Genomic DNA, 25,172 nt, shown 5'->3' with positions numbered 1-25,172 from the left:
TTTCCAAAAGTGGACATTCAACTGAACTGTTGAAAGGTAACAAACTTTGAAGAAGTGCTGAGCCTAATTTTATGATGTACACTGAATGAAACTGTGTCAGTTTGCCGTTCCGCTTTCGTAAACTATTTGTTGGTTTTCTACTTTATTCACTCGCTCTTGTTGTGCGTTTACAAGTATTATTTATTAAACTTTTCGCATCAATCCTTTTGTTTTGCGTAGTTAATTTTACTATGACATTTCTGTGGTTTTTGTATGCACCGCTGTTTATTTCTTGTTCATAAAGCTCGCCAAATTTGCTGTTTTCAACCATTTTTCTGATGGAACTGTCGCTTCCCGCAGAAAAATGTTACGCAGAGCGGCACTTGCCGCACTTATTTCCCATATAAGGTCAAACATAGGTATATGAGCTGATAACCGGGATTCAGTAAACCAATCAGAAAGCTAGAAATGCAATATCCGAGGTTGCGAATTTAATAATGTTGGATATGAGATAGTTATAACCAACTCGGCGCTATAGTCGCCTCGTTGGCTATCAACCGTCCCATATCCAACGCGCGCTCATGGAATAATTGTTTAATATTGTCGCTGTTTGAGGCATCGCTGTGTATTTCTTTTTGGTTGCAAAACATTCGGTAAGTCGATAAGATTATTGTGACTTTTAGTGTTCGGGTTGCATCTATTTTTCGAATCTGTATTATATTTTTCGTGCTTGTAAACCTGAAATATGTAGGTTTTAGTAAAGTTGGTTTATAAAAGGGAAAAAGATGTTTTATAAAAAACAAGTACTTTTTCAAGCTTTCTGTTTTTTGGTAATTACAAATTAAAACTTAATTCACTGTTACTATGTTTTTATCGATTTCGTGCCTCGACTTTGAAACCTTTTTCAGTTAGATAGGCTGCAACTTAAACCGCGGTTATTTTGTTTATAGGTGTAGCTTTATTCCTAGGTCTTTGGGTTTTTAAGTCAGACCATCTATATGCTTTCTGAGACATCCTTTGACTTTACGTCATACTTTACGTCAGTGTAAAGTTCCAAAGATAACGATCCTTAAAAAGTTACGACCATCCATAGAGTATCGCTAAACTTTCACCATTAGTAGCGATCCCAAGTGTTATTAGACTTTCTGGGAAATAAAAGTTGAAATATCAGGCACCAAGAACGATAGGCAATTATCCTGTCCTCAAGTTAAGATGGTTTCCACTCAACATTCGAGCAATACAGGCCAAAATAAAGGTACCAAAGAAATCTCTTACCATGGCAACAGCTTAAGTACAGCTAACCAAAACCTGCTGAAACTTTAGCACTCAAGCTGACCCCGCGAGAGAAAAATGAATTTGAAATTATCTATATTTCAGTTAAAACGGACGTTTCATGTCAGTTCAAAACATATTATCATCACGAGCTGTAGATAACCAATTTTTCGCTCGCGACAGTATTTTATCCACGTGAATACCAAGACATTTCACGAATGCGAAATAAAACAAAACTGGTTTCAAAACTGATTATTTATTTACTTTCTGTGAGGCTGAACCAGAAACTTTGTGTCATTTTTTACCAGTGTCCCCACGTCAGACAGTTTTGAAATTATTTTGAATCTTGCTGGTACCTCTTATGAAATCAAGTAGCTCGTCTTACTTTGCAAAATGTTTTATTTCGAATAACATCAAAGCAGTGCCCTTCTTTGGATTTACTAAACTTCTTTATTATTATTGTAAAATTGTTTCTGTGGGACTGCAGAAGAAACCGGACATAAATACAAAGTTTTTAGAACAAAATGATTATTAAATATGAAACTGTGAAGAAAATAAATAGATTATTCAAAATTTTAAAGGGAAGTGGCATATAAAGTAAGAAATTATGTAATTTAGTTTGATTTGCCTTTTTTCGTGTTTTTTTATTTTATTTTATTTCTGATGTTGTTTGTTGAAGAAATATTTCCTGAAATCTTTAAATTTAAATATTTGCCAGATTCATGTACTTCCAAAGTCTACAGACTTGATAAATTTTGGAATATTACTCCAGACGGTGCTTCTATTTTATTGACGCTAAGGTCCCTGTAACAAATGAAACCAGAATTTAACAGATAATCAGACGGAGAGACAGACAGACCGACCGACAGTCAAAGGACGGATGGACAAGAACAGCGTAAGTGAACGTAGCGTCTCAGTGAGGTATTATTGTCTGCCCTTAATGATTTCTTTCTTCTTAACATCGCGTTACTATAGCTCTTACACTTGGAGTAACGACTACGATAAAATGAAAACAGCAAAAAAAACAACACTAAACTCAAAAATATCAAAATCGATCTTCTTAACGAAATGTAATTAAATTTATGCAATTTAAATACCTTGCAACTTCCAAGGAAAAGTAAACATCAATAAAAAACATTTGCTGCGAAAATTTATGATTTGCTCTTCGATGTAGTTCAGAAGACATTTTTCCTGAAATCTTTAAATTAATATACTGAACAGGTGCATGTACTTACAAATCCCATAGCTCTGGTGAGCTTTGGAATATTCCTTCAGGCAGCGCTTCTATTTTATTGTGGCTAAGGTCCCTGTAACAAATGAAACGAGAATTTAAGCTTATGAAAAATGTTAAGGTGATGATTAAAAACAATAAGTTCACATTTATTAGAACCACCAACATGTTAGGCAAAATACACATTATGTTTTCATGTTCTTCACCCTGTATATAAGTTTTTTTTCTCTTTTACAAGAGACAGAGTCAGCTTGCAACGGGAGGGTTGTCCAATACTGTGGACTAGATTCCATCCAAAAAAGATATAGTGCGAATCGAGTAGGGATAGGCAAGACCGATAGATCATGTAGACAGAGGGACAGAACTGACATGAATTAAACTGAAACTTTATTTAAACTCCGAATTCCATAAATTGACACTAATTGGCTTTTATTAAAGTCGAGAAAAATTAATGCTAAGTAAATATATAATACAGAGTAGTTATTTACTCTAATAAATATCTCGATAGTCAACTCAATTGGACAAACTATTATAAAGAATTACGTAAAAGACGTAAGAATCGAAAGATCATCTATCTATAATTAATTAGGCAAGCATTTTATAATTTAGGTACCCACAAAAGTGATGGGGTTGTGAACAGGCCAATTATCGTGACTTTTATTCTCTTAGGGATATTAGCTGACAGGTACCTGTTTAATATGTCGTCGGTCTACCTGCGAACGTTTATGCATACCGTTAACTTTAGTTGATATTGCCCTTGTTTGCTATCAAGTTAATTATGTCGTTGTTATTTTGTAGTACCATTCTGTAATTTAATAAAATTCAGACGGACAGACAGACAAACGGTACGGGTTGACAAGAACAATAATAACCAGTAAATGTAGCGTTTCAATGAACGAGAAAAAAAACCACTCAGTTAATCATTTTTAATAATAGTGATTCAAACAAGATTGGTACATTTCAAGACAGTACGTTTTATTGTGTCGTACTTGTTTACATGTGTAATTATGACAGCGAGAATGTTATGGCCCGAGAGGCGTAGAATTCGTTTTTGAGCGGTTTCTAATTTTCAAATTTCTCAAAACTATAGTCGCAACTACAGTGATAATGACGATAATTCCCCGTCTCATTACTTTTCTAATAACGCCTTATACCAGGTTTAGATTTGAAAGGTTTTTCCTTGGTTCAGGGGTTGCTTGGAGTAGCAGTTGTGAAAGAGTATCTAAACATGCATCGGTGGGGCTACAAATACTCTTGTCCGATCCAGCACGTGCTGTTTTGCAGTCAGCTTGTAGTGCTGGGGAGATAATTGAGGTTCTTCTGTCACACAATCTCCGGAAGTCGCACAGTCTTACTGAACACAAGGCAGTGCTCCCTCATTAACGTCAACTTGGGTCATTGTTTGTTTTAATTAGTAGTTTGTGGGATAAGCAAACAACAAGTCACGGTTATATTATTCTGAAAGGAACAGTTACATTAAGGACCCATTAGATCCACAGCTACTTCTTCCCACGGTTGGCTGGGTAGCGATGTTGGTTTCACTGGTGGGTGCGGGACGTTCTTAGTAACCAGCTGGCATCCGTAACACTCTGAAAATCTTCTTTTTGCATCACGATCCATTCCAGGCCACCAGGCTTTCGTTCTAAGTCTCTCCTATGTCTTCACGACTTCTTGGTGCCCCTTGTCAGCCAAACTGACAACTCTCTTGCGAAGAGCTTGGGGTACAACAATTCTCGTTCCCAGTAGAATTACCTGACCGATAAAGGTCAAATCATTGCGCACTGGCAAGTATGACTTAGGAGCAATGTCCCATTTTTCTTCGATGAGGCAATTTATGATTTATTGCAACACTGGATCTTGTGCTGAAATACGTTCAATCTCTTTGATTATCAACGCAGCGGAGACAGCATACAGAGCTACCATACGTATGTATCCATCGTCCTCCGGGGACTGATCTGAGGCAGGTATATTTGTCCGTCGGGAAAGGGCATCTGCAATACCGTATAATTCTGGTTATAAGCCCTGGGCTTATACAAGTTCGTAAGGGGTTTTGGGTGGGCTTATAAACGGAGGAGCCCCCGGGGGAAAAAAAAAAAAAAAAAAAAAAAAAAAAAAAAAAAAAAAAAAAAAAAAAAAAAAAAAAAACCAAAAACACCCCCAGGGGGGGGGGGGGGGGGCTTATAAGCGGGAGGGCTTATTACCGGAATTTTACGGCATTCTTTCTCGATGACACCTAACAGACAGATAGTTTTACGGTTGTATACGCAGACCTCAGCGCTCTTTCCGGGCTGAAGGTTTGGACTTCCTTGAATAGATTACTTTGAGTGCTTCATGGTCTGTTACGAGGTCAAACTGTGGCAGCCCATACAAGTAGAAGTGGAAGCGTTCACATGCCCAAACTAGGGCTAGTGCTTCTTTCTCGGTTTGACTATAACGGCCCTCCACTTGGCTCAAACTACGACTGGCGTAACAGACAGCACGACTGTCTCCATTCTTCTATTGGACCAGCACTGCTCCAAGCCCCACCGGACTGGCATCTTCAAAAACACGAGTAGGTAAAAGGTAAAGCCTGCTGTCGAGCCAAGTGGTTCATCAGGCCGGCGCTTATCCCGGTTTCTGTAGCATTAAGCGGCTAGGAGTATTTCTACTCCCCCCTGGATGGGATGCTAGTCCATCGCAGGGTTACCCCCCAGCAGTAAATTCGCCGGTACCCATTTATACACCTGGGTGGAGAGAGGCACTATGAGAGTAAAGTGTCTTGCCTAAGAACACAACGCAGTGCTCCGGCCAGGTCTCAAACCCGAACTGCTCGATCCGGAGTCCGGCGCACTAACCATTAGGCCACCGCGCCTCCCTAAAAACACGAGTAGGTGCGTCCTTATCAAAGTACGCTAAGACTGGTGCACTTGCAACTTGACTCTTCAATTTCTGAAATGAGTTCTCTTGCTCCTCGCCCCACATAAACAGTGTTCCTTTTCTTGCAAGTCTTCTCAGGGGATCAGCAGTTGTTGTAAAATCGGGTATAAACCTGACACTGAATCCAACGAGACCCAACAAGCTACGAACCTCTGAGGGTGTCTGCGGTTGACTTGAAAAGTGCTTTTAACAGTGTTACTGTTCCTTGTGGCAAGAGTTCCTGCTGGATTTCAAGATCTGTGGCAGTCGAATATCCTAACAAACAACGACCTGTTTTGACAACAACGAAATCTGCCACAATCTTCGTTTTACCAACACAGTCTTCTGACTGAAACTGACCTTCGATTTCAAGCGCACGACTCACATAAGCATACAACTTTCTTGTGCAGAGTTACGCCTGAATGTTAAGTAACTGATGTTTTAACTCCTTAACAGTGTCCATGCTTATACGATTGCTCCCAGGTCCAGAGTCAACCAACACATCCCTGTTTACTGCCCCAATGCTTACACAAATCACTGGCTCAGCAGAAGCGGCCAAATTGCATGTCTGCTCTTCTACGGTAAAGACAAATGAATCATTCTCACCTTAGGGTTCCAACGATCCCTCTACAAGATTGGCCTGACCTGCTTTTCCTGGACTCTGATGTCTTCCTCCCCGTCGTTAAGTGGTATTTGCTTTTTCCAAACTTTGGGATCCTTCCCTCCTTGCAACAGCTAGCATAGTGTCCGCACTTTCCAGAATTACTACACTTCCGTCCACGAGCTGGACAATTGCCGTCTTTAGCCACTTTCTTTTCCACAGTTGAAACAAACCCTTTTACCTCTCGATCCACGCCCAGACCTTTGTTCGACAGCATTAGTCCCTGCTCCAACACTTGCTCCAGGTTCTTGTCGGTCTTGACTTGGCGTAACGATTTGACTCACTTGCTCACGCGAAGCTTCCCACTTTCGGACCTTATCCATCGCAGCCTCTAGCGTAATATTATTCACCTCGAGTTATTTCTTCTTCAGTTCAACATCGGGGAGCTTTTCGATCTGATGATCTCACACATTTTCCACCAAAGCTGCGCCAAAATTGCAGTGACGAGCTTGTTTCCGTAAACGAACCATAAATTTAACAGCGGTCTTCCCCTTGGTCAACGCAAGTTGTCGAAAAACCACAGGTCGCCCAGACGTTGTATTCGATTTAGGTGATTATAAGACAATGTATGAGAATACTTTGAAAATTGCTCTAAATAGAACTTGAATTGAAGATTTGAATAAAAATGTATTACATTATGTTTATCATGCGTTATTTTGACATTTCTGTGCTTCTGGGGTGGGTTTAAAGCCGTTTAGACAAGTTTTTCTTTCCGACGTTGCTTCCCCTAAAGAGAAACGAAAGGCAGGTGACCTAAATCGCCAACGGTTCGCACTCGAAGCTCCTTAAATACCACAAAAAGTGTCGAATCTCACCAAAATTGCTTCAATACAGCCGTCGATAATTCTTCTTTCGATTTCCTTCGCTTAAGGTTCCAAAGTTTATTTTAACCGCCCGAGAAACGCTCGTGTTCGAGCGCTGGGTTTCCACTTTTGCTTTGTCTGAATGCGTGAAAAGTTATCTTGGGCACAAGATTCAAAATTTTAGCTAAGCGACCGCGCCATGGCGACAACGTCGGAAAGAAAAACTCGTCTAAACGGCTTTAAACCCACTCTAGAGGCACAGAAATGTCAAAATAACGCATGATAAACATAAGGTAAGAAATTTTTATTCAAATCTTTCATACAAGTACTATTTCGAGCAATTTTCAAAGTATTCTCATACATTGTCTTATAATCACCTAAATCGAATACAACGTCTGGGCGGCTGTGGAAAAAACATGGACTTCGTCCACGGCGCGAAAATGAGCATCAAGCTTACGAAGACACACTACATACTCGTTACCCTCCTCGGCATTGATCGGTCCTGAATCCGGAAGGACTTCGAAAATATCTTGGACTTCCATGCCCGCTAAATGAAGTAGATGAGCTTTCTTTCGAGAGGCGTTCGTAATTCCTTTGCCATCGATGTAATATTGGTAAAATCGCTTCCACTGTCGCCACCGTTTGGCGACCTGAAAGGAAGAACCGGTTAAATCTTAGGGCGGCAACACTCGTTCCGCTGAGTGCGACATCCTCGTCGCCAATTTGTAGTGTTCAAAGGCCACAAAGGCAAGTCACAAGGGCTAACACCTGTTTTTAAAGCAGAATGCACGACCGTACACACAGTACTCACTACACACTCTTCGCATCCCGGATGTACTCTTATGAGTAACCGCTGGGCTACTGACATGTAATACACTACAGCCTCCCACTGCCATCCACTGCAAATGACCCCTTTTTCGCCAAATTTAGGGTATCCTTTTGACAGTCTTTTATCATCCATGCAAATATGGAGAGATTATGCAGCGTAGACTTGTTCGTAACTCCTAACTTAAAGTCACGAGAATAGCCAAAGTTGCCAACGTTATAATCAGAAGCAGTACTTTTAAATTTAGTTTTTCAGGCGATTAAACCTAATTTATTTGATATGAGCTAGTTTTAAATATTCTCATTATAACAATTTTTACCATTTTGTAATTCAAAAAAATTCAGCCAGCCAGAGAAACAGACAAGACGGGTTAACAAGAACAACATAAAATACCAGTAAACAAAGCATAAACCTTCAGTTAATCAGTTTAGTTTATGGAACGAGGTTTGTTACGTTCAAGTCAAAAAGTCAGTCGGTTTTATATTCGGCATAAACGTTAGAGTTCAAGCTTAATATTCAGTTATAGTCTGCCCTTTTAGTTTTGCAAAAAGTTGTATTTTAATATTTTGATCATTATCCAGTTTGTAGCAGTTCTTAACCAGGACCGGCGGACTAGTGACTTGAAGTGTGTGTGTGTGTGTGTGTGTGTGGTGGGGGGGGGGGGGGGGGGCTTAAGGCATTTGTTTGGTACCATTATTGTAGGAGCAACTGTAAAAGGTTTGCAGTCCTGATCCATCAAAGTATATAAGAGATGGATAGTGCTGGAAACCGTTGATAGCCTCCTAAATTAAATACTTGTCAGATGCATGTACTTACAACCAATCTGGACTTGATAGGTTCTCAAATATTCCTTCAGGCAGCACTTCTATTTTATTGTGCCTAAGGTCCCTGCAAAAAAACAAAATCACATATTGTACGATTACAGTAAGACAGATCGACCCTTATATGCCACACCTTTAAGATGATTAAAAGTATCGACCCCTCGAACGAAGCTACCCACCAGAAGTAATGAAAGGAAAACACTGCTAAATGTGACAGTAACAATGGTTGTTACTTTCAAAATTTTACGGTCGTTTGTCCTTAAATTAATCCGTATTTTATCACAGTAATCGAGCGTAAGCTGGATAAGCAAATTATATACAGTGATATATTGTCCTATTTGCATCAAGCCACCAATTGCAATCCATTTTTCGCCAAATAATATTGTGGCCCACGACAGTTAAAACTTAAATTATTTGATATGAGCCACTTTTAAGGAGTTTTCTGAAATTCAGCAACATTTTGACTGACAGACAGACAGACAGACAGACAGACAGACAGACAGACAGACAGATAGACAGACAGAAAAGCTAGACAGACAGACAGACAGACAGACAGACAGACAGGCAGGCAGACAGGCAGGCAGGCAAACAGGCATGCAGCAGGCAGGGAGTTGGACAGAAAAACAGGCAAGCAGACATACAGAGTGATATACCTCCAGTCTGACAAAGGCATCCCCTTTTCGTAATAACCTCCTGTATAGTAATCCCCACCCACATCCCCAAGAGTAAGTGTTGTTATTTTCGCTGGGAGGCCTGTGTACCCAGTCCCTCTTGCGTCAGAAACAAGAGTGATGAAAGGACTCCTTAGGCTATCTTTGAACTTCTTTGTATTGTTTAGGGTTAAAGTGAATCGTGCTGTTAAGTCTGTTGTATATTAACTGCATCGAAGCTCAAATATGGTTCGAACTGTCAAAAATCTGATGTTCATGAAAATTTCCTTGTATAGTTACTGATTGCGTGTTTTGGCAAAATACCGTCAAAGTGAAGTTGGGATCATCACCTTACTCGACCTGTTTGCTGTACCTGTAAAATTTCTACCGTTATAAGCGTTGATCATATTAGACTGTGCACTGACCTTTGCGATGCAAAGTTTGCGGATACTGATGAACTGCTGATCCGTTAAATTTGGTACCAGTTCGAGGTGAATTGCTCGGGTTAAAGATCCTTGTTTGCGCACGACTCTTAAAGAATACTGAATCCTTATACTGTAGTCGCAGATATTGTGCCAATAGTATCACCGAAGGCATGTGAACAAAAAAAGGAATGGTTCTTTGGCTGTAGCTAGACTGCAGGAAATTCTTACTTTATTAATTAGGTATTCCTTGAACTTGCAACACTGTTTTACCAGTTTCCCTATTTCTAGCACTGAATCCCATGGTAGGTATTGCTCGCAAACCTCTCTGCAAGTCGATTTGTGTCGATTTCGATTTGTGGTATAGATCGTCTTACCCAGCTGTGGAACTTGCCATTTCTAAGACGCAAAGGCCCCACAGCCCCCTTACTCAGGCTGTAAGGCTTGCCACTCCAAGAGGGTCAATTACTTATGCCTAACTAGTCAGAATTTCTCTCTAACTAGTTTCCACAGAACCTTTAGTAAAGATCACGACCATGGTATCTTTCTGCTTGCTCCAAGAAAGTCTCGGTAACTTTGCTTCTTTGGCTTTCATGCACAAATTTTTCTTGTCATATATTTTCCCTTCGTCTCTCAATTCAGCGTTAGCCACCACCACATAATAGTGGCATGTATGTAGTTTAAACTCCGCTTCTCAATATACTAAGACTGTAACCTTTTCAAATTATAAATTGTGCCCCTGGGCAGTGGTAATTCGTCCACTAACGATCCTCAAAATCTTCGTGATATTTGGCTTTCAAGTTTTCTAGCTGTTGCTTTAGAGTTCCACCAAGAAGAAACAGTGGCTGTGTTGAACCGAACAACGGACTAGTTAATAACAAAGCCTAAACCTGTGTGTACCTGCAAGACTGACTGCTAAAAATCGCCACAAAGCGCAACAGCCAGCTTTAAAACGGTTGAACCAGCACAATCCAGTGTATGATTTTAGAGTGCAGTTCCAGTCTCCAATCTACAATCGTTTAAGGACGAACTAGTCTAATATTCCTTAGCTGATATGTCGAAGATGGTTCGTATATTTGTGCTTTCTACTTGTTTTTCTTCTGCTGCTTCGTAGGGGGTCTTACAGGGGCGGTCTCTGGCACGGTTCACGGGCAGAAAAAATAAAAATAAATAACGGATCACGGATATTAAAATTTCATTTTTCCGAATGACGAAAATAAGCAAGTAACGTACTACTTTTCTATCTCGCTGTTACCCAAAGAAATTCACATTTACGTTTCACGGCAAATCAAATCTGCTAATCACGCATCCCAAAAGTATCCCCGAACCACCCTCGTGTAAAGAAGGTCAAAACTTCCTTTCTTTCTAAGGCTAATCATTAACTCTCTCCACGGTTCCTTCCTCCAGTCGGTCTTGGATTTCATTAATTAGTAATTTGTCGGCAATGTGCTGTTCTGCTATTGGCTTGCTATGCCTATATCCATTCATCTTTTTCTTCAGTTTTCTTTCTCATGACATCATTTTTGGCCAATCTCTGAGGAAGCAACAGATTACGATATTCACCTAGACTACATTGAAATTCTAGAAAGAAACCTGAATAGACTAGAACGCCTTTTTCTGGTCGTTTTGCATTCCATGCCATGCATCCACGACCGAAACTCCGTAAACGAACATTTGCAAAATGGAAGCATGTTTAATATATAGATTTAGGCAAGCCTAAAAGCGGAGCTCCCCAGTTAATTATTTTGCACTTTATTGAAACCTGAATTCAAGCCATTGTACAATTTTAAGGCTAAGAATATAATATTCGTTTTATTTTTTTTTTTTATAAATTTTAATATTGTTACTTACTTTTTTTTACCGTGTCCCGGGGGGGGGGGGGGGGGGGGAAGAGGTACTCCCTAAAATTTACTCAAGGGGTGTGCCACTGAGTCGCTGAGACTCTGGACCTGTTCCAGAGAAAAACGGCTCAATTTGCGACCCTGTTCCGGACAAACAGTGCAAAATAGGTACCCTGTTCCAGACAATATCCACAATGAAAAATATATGAAGATAGATATAAAAACACTAGCGTACATCACAAAGCGCTCACTTGACTTTGTCTGTGGCTTGGAGAAAAACCAATGAGAGGAGCGGATTTTCATAGCTAAACTTGATAGTGTTCCACAGTCAAAAGAGTGATTTGTATACCCTGTTTCAGAGTCAGAGAGGCAAAAGGCATACCCTGTTGAGCAGCACATACCCGTATAGCCCTTATATGGGAGTACCGTATACAGCAACACCAAATAAGCCGAGAACAAACAAAATCAATCAAAACGTTTTAATTCCACCGACAGCATTATGATCCAGAAGTCTGGATGGGAAATTATGCTGCAAAACGGGTAATTATGTAACCTTCGTAGATAAGGAGGGGGTAGTAGGGCTGCATGTTGGGGTAGATAGGCATATCACGTGGTAAATTAGCAAAGCACTTAACATTTAGAGTATATAGGAAATAATATACATCTACATTAAGAATATGGTTAATTTTCTTTTTTTCATTCATTCATTTGTTTTTATTTTCACTATTTGCCTATATTTTAATTTTGAATGGAAATGGCAGAGGTCATACATGTAGCAAAGGGTTTACAGCATATTGCCATAAGCTAATGCCAAGCAAACCGGAGTGAAAGCTAACCACAAGCAAACTAGAGTGAAAGCTAATCCCAAGCACACCGGATGAATAAAGCTAACTGCGAGCAAACAGGGGTGAACCTAACTACAAGCAAACCGGAGTGAAACTAACTGGAAGCAAAGAAGGGACATTCTGTAACCCCATCCCACCCCCCTCCCCCCCCCCAAAAAAAAAGGATGATAGCACCTTTTTTACTTTTACATGTCTTTTTGAGTCCCCTTCCTCTTAAGGGGTTTCACTTCACTTACAGAAATAAAAAAACAAAAATTCTGGGAAGATAGAATATTGTTTGTGTGTCTCAAACTCAGTTTTGTTCTTTGATTACGCAGAAAAAATAGAATCATGTTTGCTTGTGTATAAAACTATGCAAGAAAAAAAGCATCAATACTTTGACTGCTCTTTTAAAAATTTGTATGCTTTATTGTACACATTTTTGTGGAGTCATGTTGCCCATTCGTCATGAAGTTCACAAAGTAAGCAAATGAGTCACAATTTGGTTGCTTCATGGTACCTAATGGATACTGCAAATTTAATCTGGCTTTAGAATATTTCACTAATTTTAACATTATAGCTGTTCTTATAAATTGTACGCAGCATACAACACATAAGAATGAAATTGGTATTGCATATTGCTTGCAATCACGATTTTAACGTCTATACTTAAGAATTACAGTACCACCAGTTTCAGCATTACCAATCCAAATTCAAATTATTACATTGCTTTTTAACTCCACTACCTCCCCCAAGGTCAACCAAAGATCTTATGATATACAGTAATTAGACAACTACATGTAAGTCCTGTGTAGTCGAGGGCTCAAAATATTTGGACACTTACAGGTCATGTTAACCGGCCAAAGAGATTTTAGCTTGGTCACATGTGGTTTCTTACCAGCCAAAACATTGAAAATAGCAATTTTAAACTCCCATTCATTTCTGCTGTTACTGTTTTGGCTGCATAAATTATTCTTAAAAAGATCACTTCATAATGCCCTTGTTACATCTAAAAAGATGTGAAAGAGACAGGTCAATCAAGAAGTTGTTTTCTGAAGTACACTGTAAATACGTTAACATTTAAAATATAAACTTTGCTCATTTGCAGCTTTTCTTGATTTCAATTTACATGTAATTTACTAGTCTCTTGAAAATGGCATCATGAAGACACCCAAACATCAAGCTGGATAATCTTAATCCTTCCTGTTTTCTTTTGATGTCCTTGTCCACATTCTGTTTTTGTGTCTGTGGCTCTGCAAATTCTGAAATTCATGTTAACCCTGAAAAAAGTCAAATGCCACAGATTAAATTAAAATTGATTAATTGGTATGAAAATCAATAATTTATAAAACAAAACACTTAACGCAAGCTTGTATAAAGTGAAGCAAAACTACTGGATGCGAAAGGATACCTTATATATTTAACAGAGATGTATCAGCACAGACTATTTTTTTTTACTGATAACTGCGAAGTCAACTACAGAAAAAAAACCCGGTAACTCGAACTCGGATAACTCGAACAACCTTGCTAACTCAAACTCACTTCCATTTCCCTTGGATTTGACCCCACTTTTCAGTCATTTTTACTCGGTTAAATTCGAACTCGGATAACTCGAAAACCCCGCTAACTCGAACTAAATTTTGTTTCCCTTGAACAAAATTTGGGTCAAACTTTGTACCCTGATAACTCGAATTCCAGGACTTGCAACTCGCAACGGTTGCCCATTGATTATAGCAATGAACAGATCATGTATTTGACAGTCATTTTCCACTCTTAACAAAAGAATGTGTGGTCGCTTTAGAGTTTCTGGCAAGATAAGTTCAATTTGCACAGTACTGTATACTGAAGTGCTTAAAAATCAGTAAACTATCAATTATTAACTTGGCAAATAAAATATTCAATCAACCCCGCTAACTCGAAAAACCCCGCTAACTCGAACTCATTTTCGTTTCCCTTCAGAGTTCGAGTTAGCAGGGTTCTACTGTAAATATTTCAGGACCTGAACAATCGATGAAAATCGATGATCGGAAAATCAATCGATCAATCGATGACAATCGATTAATTACTGTTGATTGGCATCGATTGGCATCGGCCAATCGATGATCAATCGATAATCACACTTTGGTGGTCGCGAACTTCATCGATTGCCATCGATTGGCATTAAACACACAATCAATCCGAAGCATGAAGTAAATACTTACATATGTTGTTTTGTAAAAAAAAATAATAAAGCTCCTTTCCATTGAGATGAAGTTTACATCATAAGCTTTAATGTTTCTGTTTTTCATTCGAGTTTCCTACTGTTTGCTAGCGCTAGAATTCCAAAGACACTTCGTTATTCGTGACCGAGTCAAAAATGGCGGACGTGACAGGCGAAACTCATCCCCAGACTCCCACTGTTGTCTCGTTTTCGATCCGACGTACGGACGACGTATTTTTGAGTTGTCTCTGCTACTGTTTGATTTGAAATATTTCGGACGAGCGAGAAAATGTTTATGGACTACAAGACAGAGTTTTAGAAAAATTACATTGTACTTAGACAGCGAGGAATTCTGTAAGTTGCGATTTCTATTTACTTTGCCAGGAGTTGGTTCGAAAGCAAACCAGACCGAAAAGCGTACGCTTCGTTGATGGAGGCGTATAAGACTTAAGCTCAAAACGTTTGTTTTAAATAATTATTGCCTTATTACTGTTAAGTTAGTAAGTTTCTCGTTGTATTGACATTTTTTGGAAAGGTTATCATTGTTGTTGCTAATAAAATATAACATACAAGAGAGACCGTGTGTTTTAAAGTAAACATATTTATCAAATACTAGTCAAATAAAAAACGATGGCAGTTAAATGATCGATTGAATTGGTAATCGATGATATTGATAATCGATGAAAATCGATGTTAGTTAATTGATCGATTGTCATCGATTATCGATGAAATTGATAATCGATGACAATCGATAATCACAAAAACTTTAGCGATAGATTGTTCATCGATTATCAATATCAATCGATTAATTGATATCGATTGTCATCGATTGTTATCGATTGCCATCGATTATCGATTCCATCGATTGTTCAGGTCCTGATATTTTAATAAACTCAAAGCATCACTGCAAACCCTTACACCCCCTCTTTAAAAGGTTTGACCTTTAAATACTCCCCCTCCCCTCTACCCCTATATATACATGTACATGCATAGGAAAAACATTGCCACATCTTAAAAGCTTTTCTCTTAACAGTAATACTAAGATTTTTAAAGATACACATTTAATTAATAATAAGTTTGCATGCACAGCTGCATACAGTGTCTAAAATGGCATGAATTTACTCACAAAGATTCCAGTTTTCCAGTAGTCATTAACTTTTGTTGTGTGCATTTTCCAAATTCCACAACAAGATTGTGATTTTTTTATGACAAATATAACATTTACTGTTGACATTCTGAATGAAACCAGCAAAACAGACCTCAAAATCTCAAAATTGTTGACATTGTTATGTAATCCACATGAACGCTCAATAGTGAACAGAACTACATGACAAGTGGATTATTTAATATATTTGGGAACGAAAGAGCTAAGTAATGAAGCTGAAGTTTATTTACTCTGACTAAATGAACAGTAATTTTACCTCCATCATGAATATCAATAAACTGCATACACTGAATCGATCTATTTCACTCGGAGTTAACGAAATTCCAGGTGCTTCGTGCAAACTGACATCACTTTCATTCTCATCTCAGCTGCTCTTCCAGCACTGTAAAACAAAATAATCATATCACAAGCATTTAAAAATCGTAAGCTTAATTTTCTTCGAGATGTGTTGAAGTGATATTCTTCGTGAATTCGTTCCTCGAAGGCCCAACAATTATTTGTTTACATAATCAAATCCTCCTATTTGATCAGTAAAACCTGGTAAAACTGAATTTTAACGAATAGTATTTTTCAACATTGTTCATGTCACAAGCAAATGCTTAGTGGCGAAAGCAAGTAAAATGTGCCGTCAATATAAGCTTACTTTGCGTATAAAGTAAGCTTAAGACAAAACGTAGAGATATTAAATGACGGAAACACTGCAGTTTTGTACTCACCTTCATCAGTTGGCCGCAGTAGGTACACTCGTCTGCTCGTTTTATCTCCGTTCCCTTGTTCTCCGCTATTTCTTTGCCTGTTTCCTCGGCACCTCTCTTGCTATTTTAGTCGCTTTTCTTCGCTACTTTGCTACCAGGTTCGACAGGCGCTTTGCTATACTTTTTCGCCTGCTTTCTGTCCGGGTTTTCTGGATCTCTCGCGATCTCTTTCCCGTCGCAAATCGCTTAAACCCTGTTTCCTCGAAGTTAAGTTTACCCTGCTCTCGTTTGTAGTCATCGGCATAACAAGGAGCCAAAATAAATGTGTTTGTCTCAAGTTCTAACTTTCAGACTAGCTGTTTAGACCTCACACTGCAAAATTATTTCGCGCCAGTACTGCGCGAGTTGTCAAGACCTTTCAAGATCCCGGATGTGCGCAACACCGTACGTACGTACGCCGCCGTACGCGCCCGCGAGGCATGCCGCTAGCCATGATGACCATGAAAACTCGGATGCAGAGGTTTCCTATTTTATTTCATGTGTTTTTTTTTTTTTTTTCATGTGTTTTTTTTTTATGGGTATGGTGCTCCGCTCTGCGGCCCTTACGGGCCGCTAAGGAGCTCCGCTATTAGTTAAATGGACTCACTCACATGATTGTATTTTGTGCCTCAGGGTTGCAGGTGCTTACCGTATTCTTTCGCTCCTGAACATTTACATTTCCCACAAGTTTAGTTACCTTTGTCTGCATCTTTTGAGACTAGCAGAAAATAAGACCAGATTATGCATGGAGTGCCACTGTTTCAAACTATACGTCTACGAAGGCGACAGAACGTTTGCGAATATTTAGTTTCTTAAAAGTGTTTATAAGATTATTTTACATTTTTAAATCAGTTTTAATAAAGTTTTTAGGTAACCATGATAAACACTGATCGCCCAAATAACAAAATGTAACATGTTTTTTGGGAAAGACGCCTTATATGAATATCATATATAAGACAAATATAAAAGTAAAAAAAATGTCGACGATCGTATAATAGGATTAGCTCCAAATTTAATTCCTTGGAAAATTTTCCTCCCTGAAGATTTTGTGTGTTTTTTTTTTAATGCCAAGAACCTACAGGAAGTTCGAAAACGCAGCGCTCGAAAACGAGCGTTTCTCTAGCGGTTAAAATAAACTTTGTAACCTTAGGCGAAGTAAATCCAAAGAAGAATTATCGACGGCTGTATTGAAGAAATTTTGGCGAGATTCGACAATTTTTGTGGTATTTATGGAGCTTCGAGTGCGGACCGTTGGCGAACTACAGATCGCCTGCCTTTCGTTTCTCTTTAGGGGAAGCACAACGTCGGAAAGAAAAACTCGTCTAAACGGCTTTAAAACTACTCCAGAGGCACAGAAATGTCAAAATAACGCAAGACAAACATAAGGTAAGACATTTTTATTCAAATCTTTCATACAAGTACTATTTCGAGCAATTTCCAAAGTATTCTCATACATTGTCTTATAATCACCTAAATCGAATACAACGTCTGGGCGGCTGTAGAGAAACATGGCTTTCGTATGGCACATTGTCCACGGCGCGAAAATGAGCATCAAGCTTACGAAGACACACTACATACTCGTTACCCTCCTCGGCATTGTTCGGTCCTGAATCCGGAAGGACTTCGAAAATATCTTGGACTTCCATTCCCGCAAAATGAAGTAATTAAGCTTTCTTTCGAGAGGCGTTCGTAATTCCTTTGCCATTGATGTAATATTGGTAAGATCGCTTCCATTGTCGCCACCGTTTGGCGACCTGAAAGGAAGAACCGGTTAAATCTTAGGGCGGCAACGCTCGTTCCACTGAGTGCGACATCCTCTTCGTCAATTTGTAGTGTTCAAAGGCCACAAAGGCAAGTCACAAGGGCTAACAGCTGTTTTTAAAGCAGAAAACACGACCGTACACACAGTACATGCTTTCCTGTTCACTACACACTCTTCGCATCCCGGATGTACTCTTATGAATAACCACTGGGCTACATGTAATGCACTACAGCCTCCCACTGCCACCCACTGCAAATGACCCCTTTTACGCCAAATTTAGGGTATCCCTCGACAGTCTTTTATCATCCATGCAAATACCGAGAGATTGGGCAGCGTAGACTTGTTCGTAACTCCTAACTTAAAGTCACGAGAATAGCCAAAGTTGGCAACGTTATAATCAGAAGCAGTACTTTTAAATTTAGTTTTTGAAGTGATTAAAACTAATTTATTTAATATTAGCTAGTTTTAAATATTCTCATTATAACAATTTTTACCATTTTGTAATTCAAAAAAAAAATCAGCCAGCCAGAAATAAAATGAGTCTGAAATTGGCCTAGCTGCACATTCACAGCGAAATTACTAACTTATTGCTAACCCGAGGTGGCCTCCCCCATAAGCCTTGTGGTTTCTTGGAGGTCTCCTCGCCTTATCTTTTTAAGTTATTTTAATTTGTATGTTTAATTCTGAAGTGGCAAATAAATGATGATGATGATGATGATGATGATGATGATGATGATGATGAGAAACAGACAAGACGGGTTAACAAGAACAACGTAAAATACCAGTAAACGAAGCATAAACCTTCAGTTAATCACTTTAGTTTATGGAACGAGATTTGGTACGTTCAAGTCAAAACGTCAGTCGGTTTTATATTCGGCATTAAGTTTAGAGTTCAAGCTCAATATTCATTTATAGCCTGCCCTTTTTGTTTTGCAAAAAGTTGCATTTTAATATTTTGATCATTATCCAGTTTGTAGCAGTTCTTAACAGGTTAAACTATTGTTACCAATGATTGGGCATTTGTTTGGTACCATTATTGTAGGAGCAACTGCAATCCGTATTTTATCACAGTAATCGAGTGTAAGCTGGATAAGCAAATTATATACAGTGATATATTGTCCCATTTGCATCAAGCCACCAATAATAATTATTGTCACCAATTGTAATTATTATGTGGCCCACGACAGTTAAAACTTAAATTATTTGTTATGAGCCACTTTTAAGAAGTTTTCTGTAATTCAGCAATATTTTGACTGACAGACACACACAGAGACAGTCGGACAAACAGGCAGACAGACAGTCAGACAGACTAGACAGACAGACAGACAGGCAGGCATGCAGCAGGCAAGGAGTTGGACAGAAAAAAAAGGCAAGCAGACATACAGGGTGATAAACCTCCAGTCTGACAAAGGCATCCCCTTTTCGTATTAACCTCCTGTATAGTAATCCCCACCCGCATCACCAAGAGTAAGTTTTGTTATTTTCTCCTGTGTACCCAGTCCCTCTTGCGTCAGAAACACGAGTGATGAAAGGACTCCTATCTTTGAACTTTTTTGTATTCATTTTAGGGTTAAAGTGAATCGTGCTGTTAAGTCTGCATCGAACCTGAAATATGGTTCGAACTGTCAAAAATCTGATGTATATGAACATTTCCTTGTATAGTTACTGATTACGTGTTTTGGTAAAATACTGTCAAAGTGAAGTTGGGATCATCACCTTACTCGACCTGTTTGCTGTACCTGTTATAAGCGTTGTACCGTTATAAGCGTTGATCATTTTAGACTTTGCTCCTTTGTGATGCAAAATGTGCGGATACTGATGAACTGCTTATCCGTTAAATTTGGTACCAGTTCGAGGTGAATTACTCGGGTTAAAGATCCTGGTTTGCGCACGACTCTTAAAGAATAATCCTAATACTGTAGTCGCAGATATTGTGCCAATAGTATCACCGAAGGCATGTGAACAAAAAAAGGAATGGTTCTTTGGCTGTAGCTAGACTGCAGGAAATTCTTACTTTATTAATTAGGTATTCCTTGAACTTGCAACACTGTTTTACCAGTTTCCCTATTTCTAGCACTGAATCCTATGGTAGGTGTTGCTCGCAAACCTCTCTGCGAGTCGATTTGTGGTATAGATCGTCTTACCCAGCTGTGGAACTTGCCATTTCTAAGACGCAAAGGCCCCACAGCCCCCTTACTCAGGCTGTAAGGCTTGCCACTCCAAGAGGGTCAATTACTTATGCCTAACTAGTCAGAATTTCTCTCTAACTAGTTTCCACAGAACCTTTAGTAAAGATCACGACCATGGTATCTTTCTGCTTGCTCCAAGAAAGTCTCGGTAACTTTGCTTCTTTGGCTTTCATGCACAAATTTTTCTTGTCATATATTTTCCCTTCGTCTCTCAATTCAGCGTTAGCCACCACCACATAATAGTGGCATGTATGTAGTTTAAACTCCGCTTCTCGATATACTAAGACTGTAACCTTTTCAAATTATACATTGTGCCCCTGTGCAGTGGTAATTCGTCCACTAACGATCCTCAAAATCTTCGTGATATTTGGCTTTCAAGTTTTCTAGCTGTTGCTTTAGAGTTCCACCAAGAAGAAACAGTGGCTGTGTTGAAGGAATAACAAAGCCTAAACCTGTGCGTACCTGCAAGACTGACTGCTAAAAATCGCCAGAAAGCGCAACAGCCAACTTTGAAACGGTTTTGAACCAGCACAATCCAGTGTATGGTTTTAGAGTGGAGTTCCAGTCTCCAATCGAAAATCGTTTAAGGACGAACCAGTCTAATATTCCTTAGCTGATGTGTCGAAGATGGTTCGTATATTTGTGCTTTCTACTTTTTTTTTCTTCTGCTGCTTCGTAGGGGGTCTTACAGGGGCGGTCTCTGGCACGGTTCACGGGCAGAAAAAATAAAAATAAATAACGGATCACGGATATTAAAATTTCATTTTTCCGAATGACGAAAATAAGCAAGTAACGTACTACTTTTCTATCTCGCTGTTACCCAAAGAAATTCACATTTACGTTTCACGGCAAATCAAATCTGCTAATCACGCATCCCAAAAGTATCCCCACTTTGTAAAGAAGGTCAAAACTTCCTTTCTTTCTAAGGCTAATCATTAACTCTCTACACGGTCCCCTTCTCCAGTTGGTCTTGGATTTCATTAATTAATAATTTGTCGCCAATTTTTAGCTCTGTGCTATTGGCTTGCTATGCACAGAAAAGGTGAGGGTGTTAAAGAACACCGAGGGTAGTATAAATTTACACCATGTCCGTGTTACCACAACACCAACATGGTGTAATTATAACAATACACTAATTCAGTGTTAACTAACACCAAACTGGTGTAATGGAAACATTGTGCAACACCTTGTTGGTGTTTTTTTACACTGCAACCGGGTAACAAAAACCTTGCACGGGTTTAACACCGCTAGTATGTAATTTAACACTGGATCGTGTATGCCAACACGAAATAGTTGTGAAATTACACGAAATGCCAATTACTTCTTGTGCCGGGAAATGTTCAAGAAAGACACTTACATTAGATTATTTGATGTGCTGCAGACCGATACTGAAATAGACCTTACTCAAATAATAAAGGAAATGCCGAATAAACCTAGCTGACAAGCATGCATTGGTATCAGTAAAGCTGAGAAGAGTAATGAGAAAGATGTCACGTACAACACAACAAGTCATGTACACACTTTTTCATTATACATAGTAAAGGAATAAAACTGAACAGTTTCACTTTTGCTGGATAACCTAAACCTTATTCAGAAGGGGGAGGGCCGTTCATAACTTTGTCAATATTTGAGAAAAAAGTAATCTAAATTTACATGCGCCTGGGAACAATTTTTGGTCAACAAACCACATTGGAGGAACAACCTTACAATGAGCAAGAACGAGAAGAACTTCGCGAACTGAAATCCAATCTGAGCATTGAGTTTTACCTACGGATAAAAATCGTTGACCCTGTTGATCGTTGGGCCTGCTCTTTTGTCAACGATTTGGGTTCTAGTTGAGGCACTTAGAAAATTGTATGATAAGCTGTCATGTCGCCAAGTCACGCAACAGGACTAGTTTGCTTATCGCACAAAAGGAAGTTGCAGTTGTTCTTCTACTGTTGGTCGACTTTGATTGAAAAAAATTTAATAATAACATCAAGACGATACAAATAAGAAAACACAGAACGCTTTCTCCTACTGTGATCAGCAGGGCCTGGTGATCAGCAATATTTAGCTTGCGTGCATGTTTGATCGTTGGTGATTGCAATTTGACAGGTCATTGACAGCTAAATAGCTAATTATGATACAGAACAATTTTGAAGACTTAAAAACACGCCATGTCACGAGATGTTAAGAATCGATCTAGTCCTCTAACTAAAGAACAAATGCAAAATGCAATCTAATAGAATATTTGCTTAAATAAATAAGACAAGTGTGACATATCTACGATGCCTCGCTGTGTGAAAAGGTGGTGTACTTGGTGACCAGGCCTTCGGATTGTCATCCGGTACCTCACATCTAACGTCATCAAAGAAAAAGGCGGGAATGACGTGACCAACCTTTTATTTCGGCAACCGCTCAAACAGGGTTCGTTGAGAACAACTTGTTAGAATCTGTTATTCACCGTCCTCTTGTAGGAATCTCCGGGCAACTCCGTGATCAGAGGTAAGTCTTCAATAATTCATGTTTTACTTAGTACTGATTGTGAGTACTGCAGTGAGTAGAAATAGAGGATATTTCACGGTGGCGAGAAGATATGAATTTTATGTTCGAGCGGCAAAAATGTATTGTTTTTGCCACTCGAACATCGAATTCCTATCTTTGAGCCGACGTGTAATGTTTTTATATTATATAGACAAAAACTACAGCAGTGAATCGAAAGCACAAACCTTTAATATGTATAAAGCGGTGTTTGGCATCGACAATGTTTGGCAGCCGTGCAATAGCGCGGGATGGCTGTTAATCGAGTTTATGCGTACACGCAAATTGGCGCTAACTGAATTTTATAGCTCCCAGTAGTGGGAGGACAATGTTCACGCTTCATGTCGTTGACCAGACTAATCCCTTTGCCGTGCGTTAAAGCGGAACGTTGTCGGAATTTTTTTCAGTTTTAAACTGAAAATATACGAGATTTACTTCACAGACTTCAAGAGCAAAACCTTGCGTGCCAGTTAGGAATCGTCCACATGGATCGATTTCCGGTCTTAATTGTTCACTCGCAACATGCTAGGAATATGTGGCCGTTTGTGTCTTTGCAGAACTCAAAACTCAAAACTCAAATAATAACTCAAAACGCAAAATAACAAAACAGGTTGTAAAGTTTTCAAAAGCCTACATGTACTTTGATGGTTGTGAGGTCTTGTAATACTTATTTTTTTGTACTGTCCTTTTTTTCTGTGGTATCAACAAAAGATCATGCAATTGATGGCGAATCACTAAAGTGCATGAATGAAGACACTCTTAAGACCCTCGTGCCCCTTGCCGTTCCCCGTTTGAAAATAATAGAGAAGATTAACAAGTTGAATGCCCAGGAAAGCACGGGAAATTGTTCATTTCAATCGATGCCATCTTGTTTTTCCAACCATTGTGGTTCAAGAGGACGAACCTCTGGCTGCTGATAAAGGTGAAACATAAGGCACAAGTGACAAAAGGTTAGGTATTATCAAGTAGGACTTGACTATAATAAATATTTTTAACTTTCACATGGATGTCAGCGCCACTCAGAGGCTGGGAGCTTAGATAAAGAATGACCTTTCTACTAATATTTGGCCATTAATCGTTATTTCTAAGCAGCATTATATCACTATAGCAATTTGACTGTATTGAGCTTTTTGTCAAACTTTAATCAATTTTAAATTTCCTGTTCAATGTTATTTCAATCCTAAATGTTTTTGGTCTACTTTCAGACTATGATTACACCAAGTTTATTGTGCCACTGTTATTCTCTACCAATTCATCATGTTGTGGGCTAATCCATAGCTATGTAAAGTGGATTTTCCGCTTTTGACTAGCTCCAAAGTTGAGTCGGATTAATTATTTAAACCACTCATTACTTGGAACATTATGAATTGGAAGATTGTAACAAGTGGTCAGCAACAACAAAACTGATAACAACTACCAGTACCACAACAACAAATTTTGCCTGAAAAATGAATCTCTATATGAGCGATTTATTCAGAAACATGGCCAATCGAACGAATTGTGACCACTTTTTTTCATCTCCAAGCGTAGATTGAAACGGTATAATCATAGAATTTCGAAATAACATACTTGATTATGGGTCTATGTTTATTATTTTATTGTTGTTGTTATCCATCTTTAGCTTCTTAGAACACTCTAGAAAGGTGTGGATGTAGTAAACTGATTTGAATATTGAAATATTAGAAAGAGTTTAAAAAAAAATTAATCGGCAGGGGAAACTTGAGTCTACTGAGTCGGTTTTCCTCCAGCATTTCTCGTTCTTCAAACCAAGAAAATAATAGAGGTGGGCCCATGAAAGTTTCAAGAGCTACCATTCAAGGTGTTTATATCCCCCATTTCATAACAATGTTCATCAATGTTATCTGGTATTGCTTAACTATATAAATCATAATTAACACGATGTCGTTTCCGATTTTTTTCTTGTAGAATGGCAGTGATGCAAAAGAGGTGGCAAAAGGCAGAAGGGAAGGAATGCCTCCCTTTATGATCTTTGAAGGAGAATTGCACTCCCCAGACGATATCTTTATCAGTGGGGAGCAGGATCTCTTTTTGAAGATATAATTGGGGGCATACCAGTGCCCTGATCACCTTGCTGTTCTTATGTTTCGTGTGCAATATTCAGTACCCAAAGGAATGCATGAACGTATATATATTTCTTCAGAGATACGTGCTAGACGTACATGATAGCGTAAGACTTCTTACGAAAGTGAGAATGAATGAATGAACTGTTAGATAACTATTTCGGTTTAGACATGGCAAGGTTTTGTTACTGAAACCTGTATGTACGTTGTTAAAATAGTCCGTCCTAAGTGTGCTTCTTTGTAACTAAAGTTAACAGTGTTTTTTGTGACTGATTAAATACTGAGAAGGGAAA

At 38.8% G+C, this 25,172-nt stretch overlaps 2 long non-coding RNA genes across 2 annotated transcripts; one reads left to right on the top strand and one right to left on the bottom strand.

Annotated features, from left to right (window-relative positions):
* Positions 1 to 11,866: 11,866 nt before the first annotated feature.
* On the bottom strand, positions 11,867 to 14,851 carry LOC144656187 (uncharacterized). The gene is made up of 2 exons (XR_013571280.1): positions 14,427 to 14,851; positions 11,867 to 13,505 (listed from the first exon to the last, which is right to left on the bottom strand). It is a non-coding gene; the product is annotated as an uncharacterized LOC144656187 (long non-coding RNA).
* An 8,554-nt stretch (positions 14,852 to 23,405) lies between these two features.
* LOC144658528 (uncharacterized) lies at positions 23,406 to 25,172 on the top strand. The gene is made up of 2 exons (XR_013571738.1): positions 23,406 to 23,748; positions 24,725 to 25,172. It is a non-coding gene; the product is annotated as an uncharacterized LOC144658528 (long non-coding RNA).

This window comes from Oculina patagonica, chromosome 6 (genome assembly GCF_052425735.1).
Source record: "Oculina patagonica isolate OP01 chromosome 6, crgOcupat, whole genome shotgun sequence".
Taxonomy (NCBI): domain Eukaryota; kingdom Metazoa; phylum Cnidaria; class Anthozoa; order Scleractinia; family Oculinidae; genus Oculina; species Oculina patagonica.
Note: the sequence above shows the minus strand (reverse complement) of the source record. Positions and strands in the feature narration are given on the sequence as shown.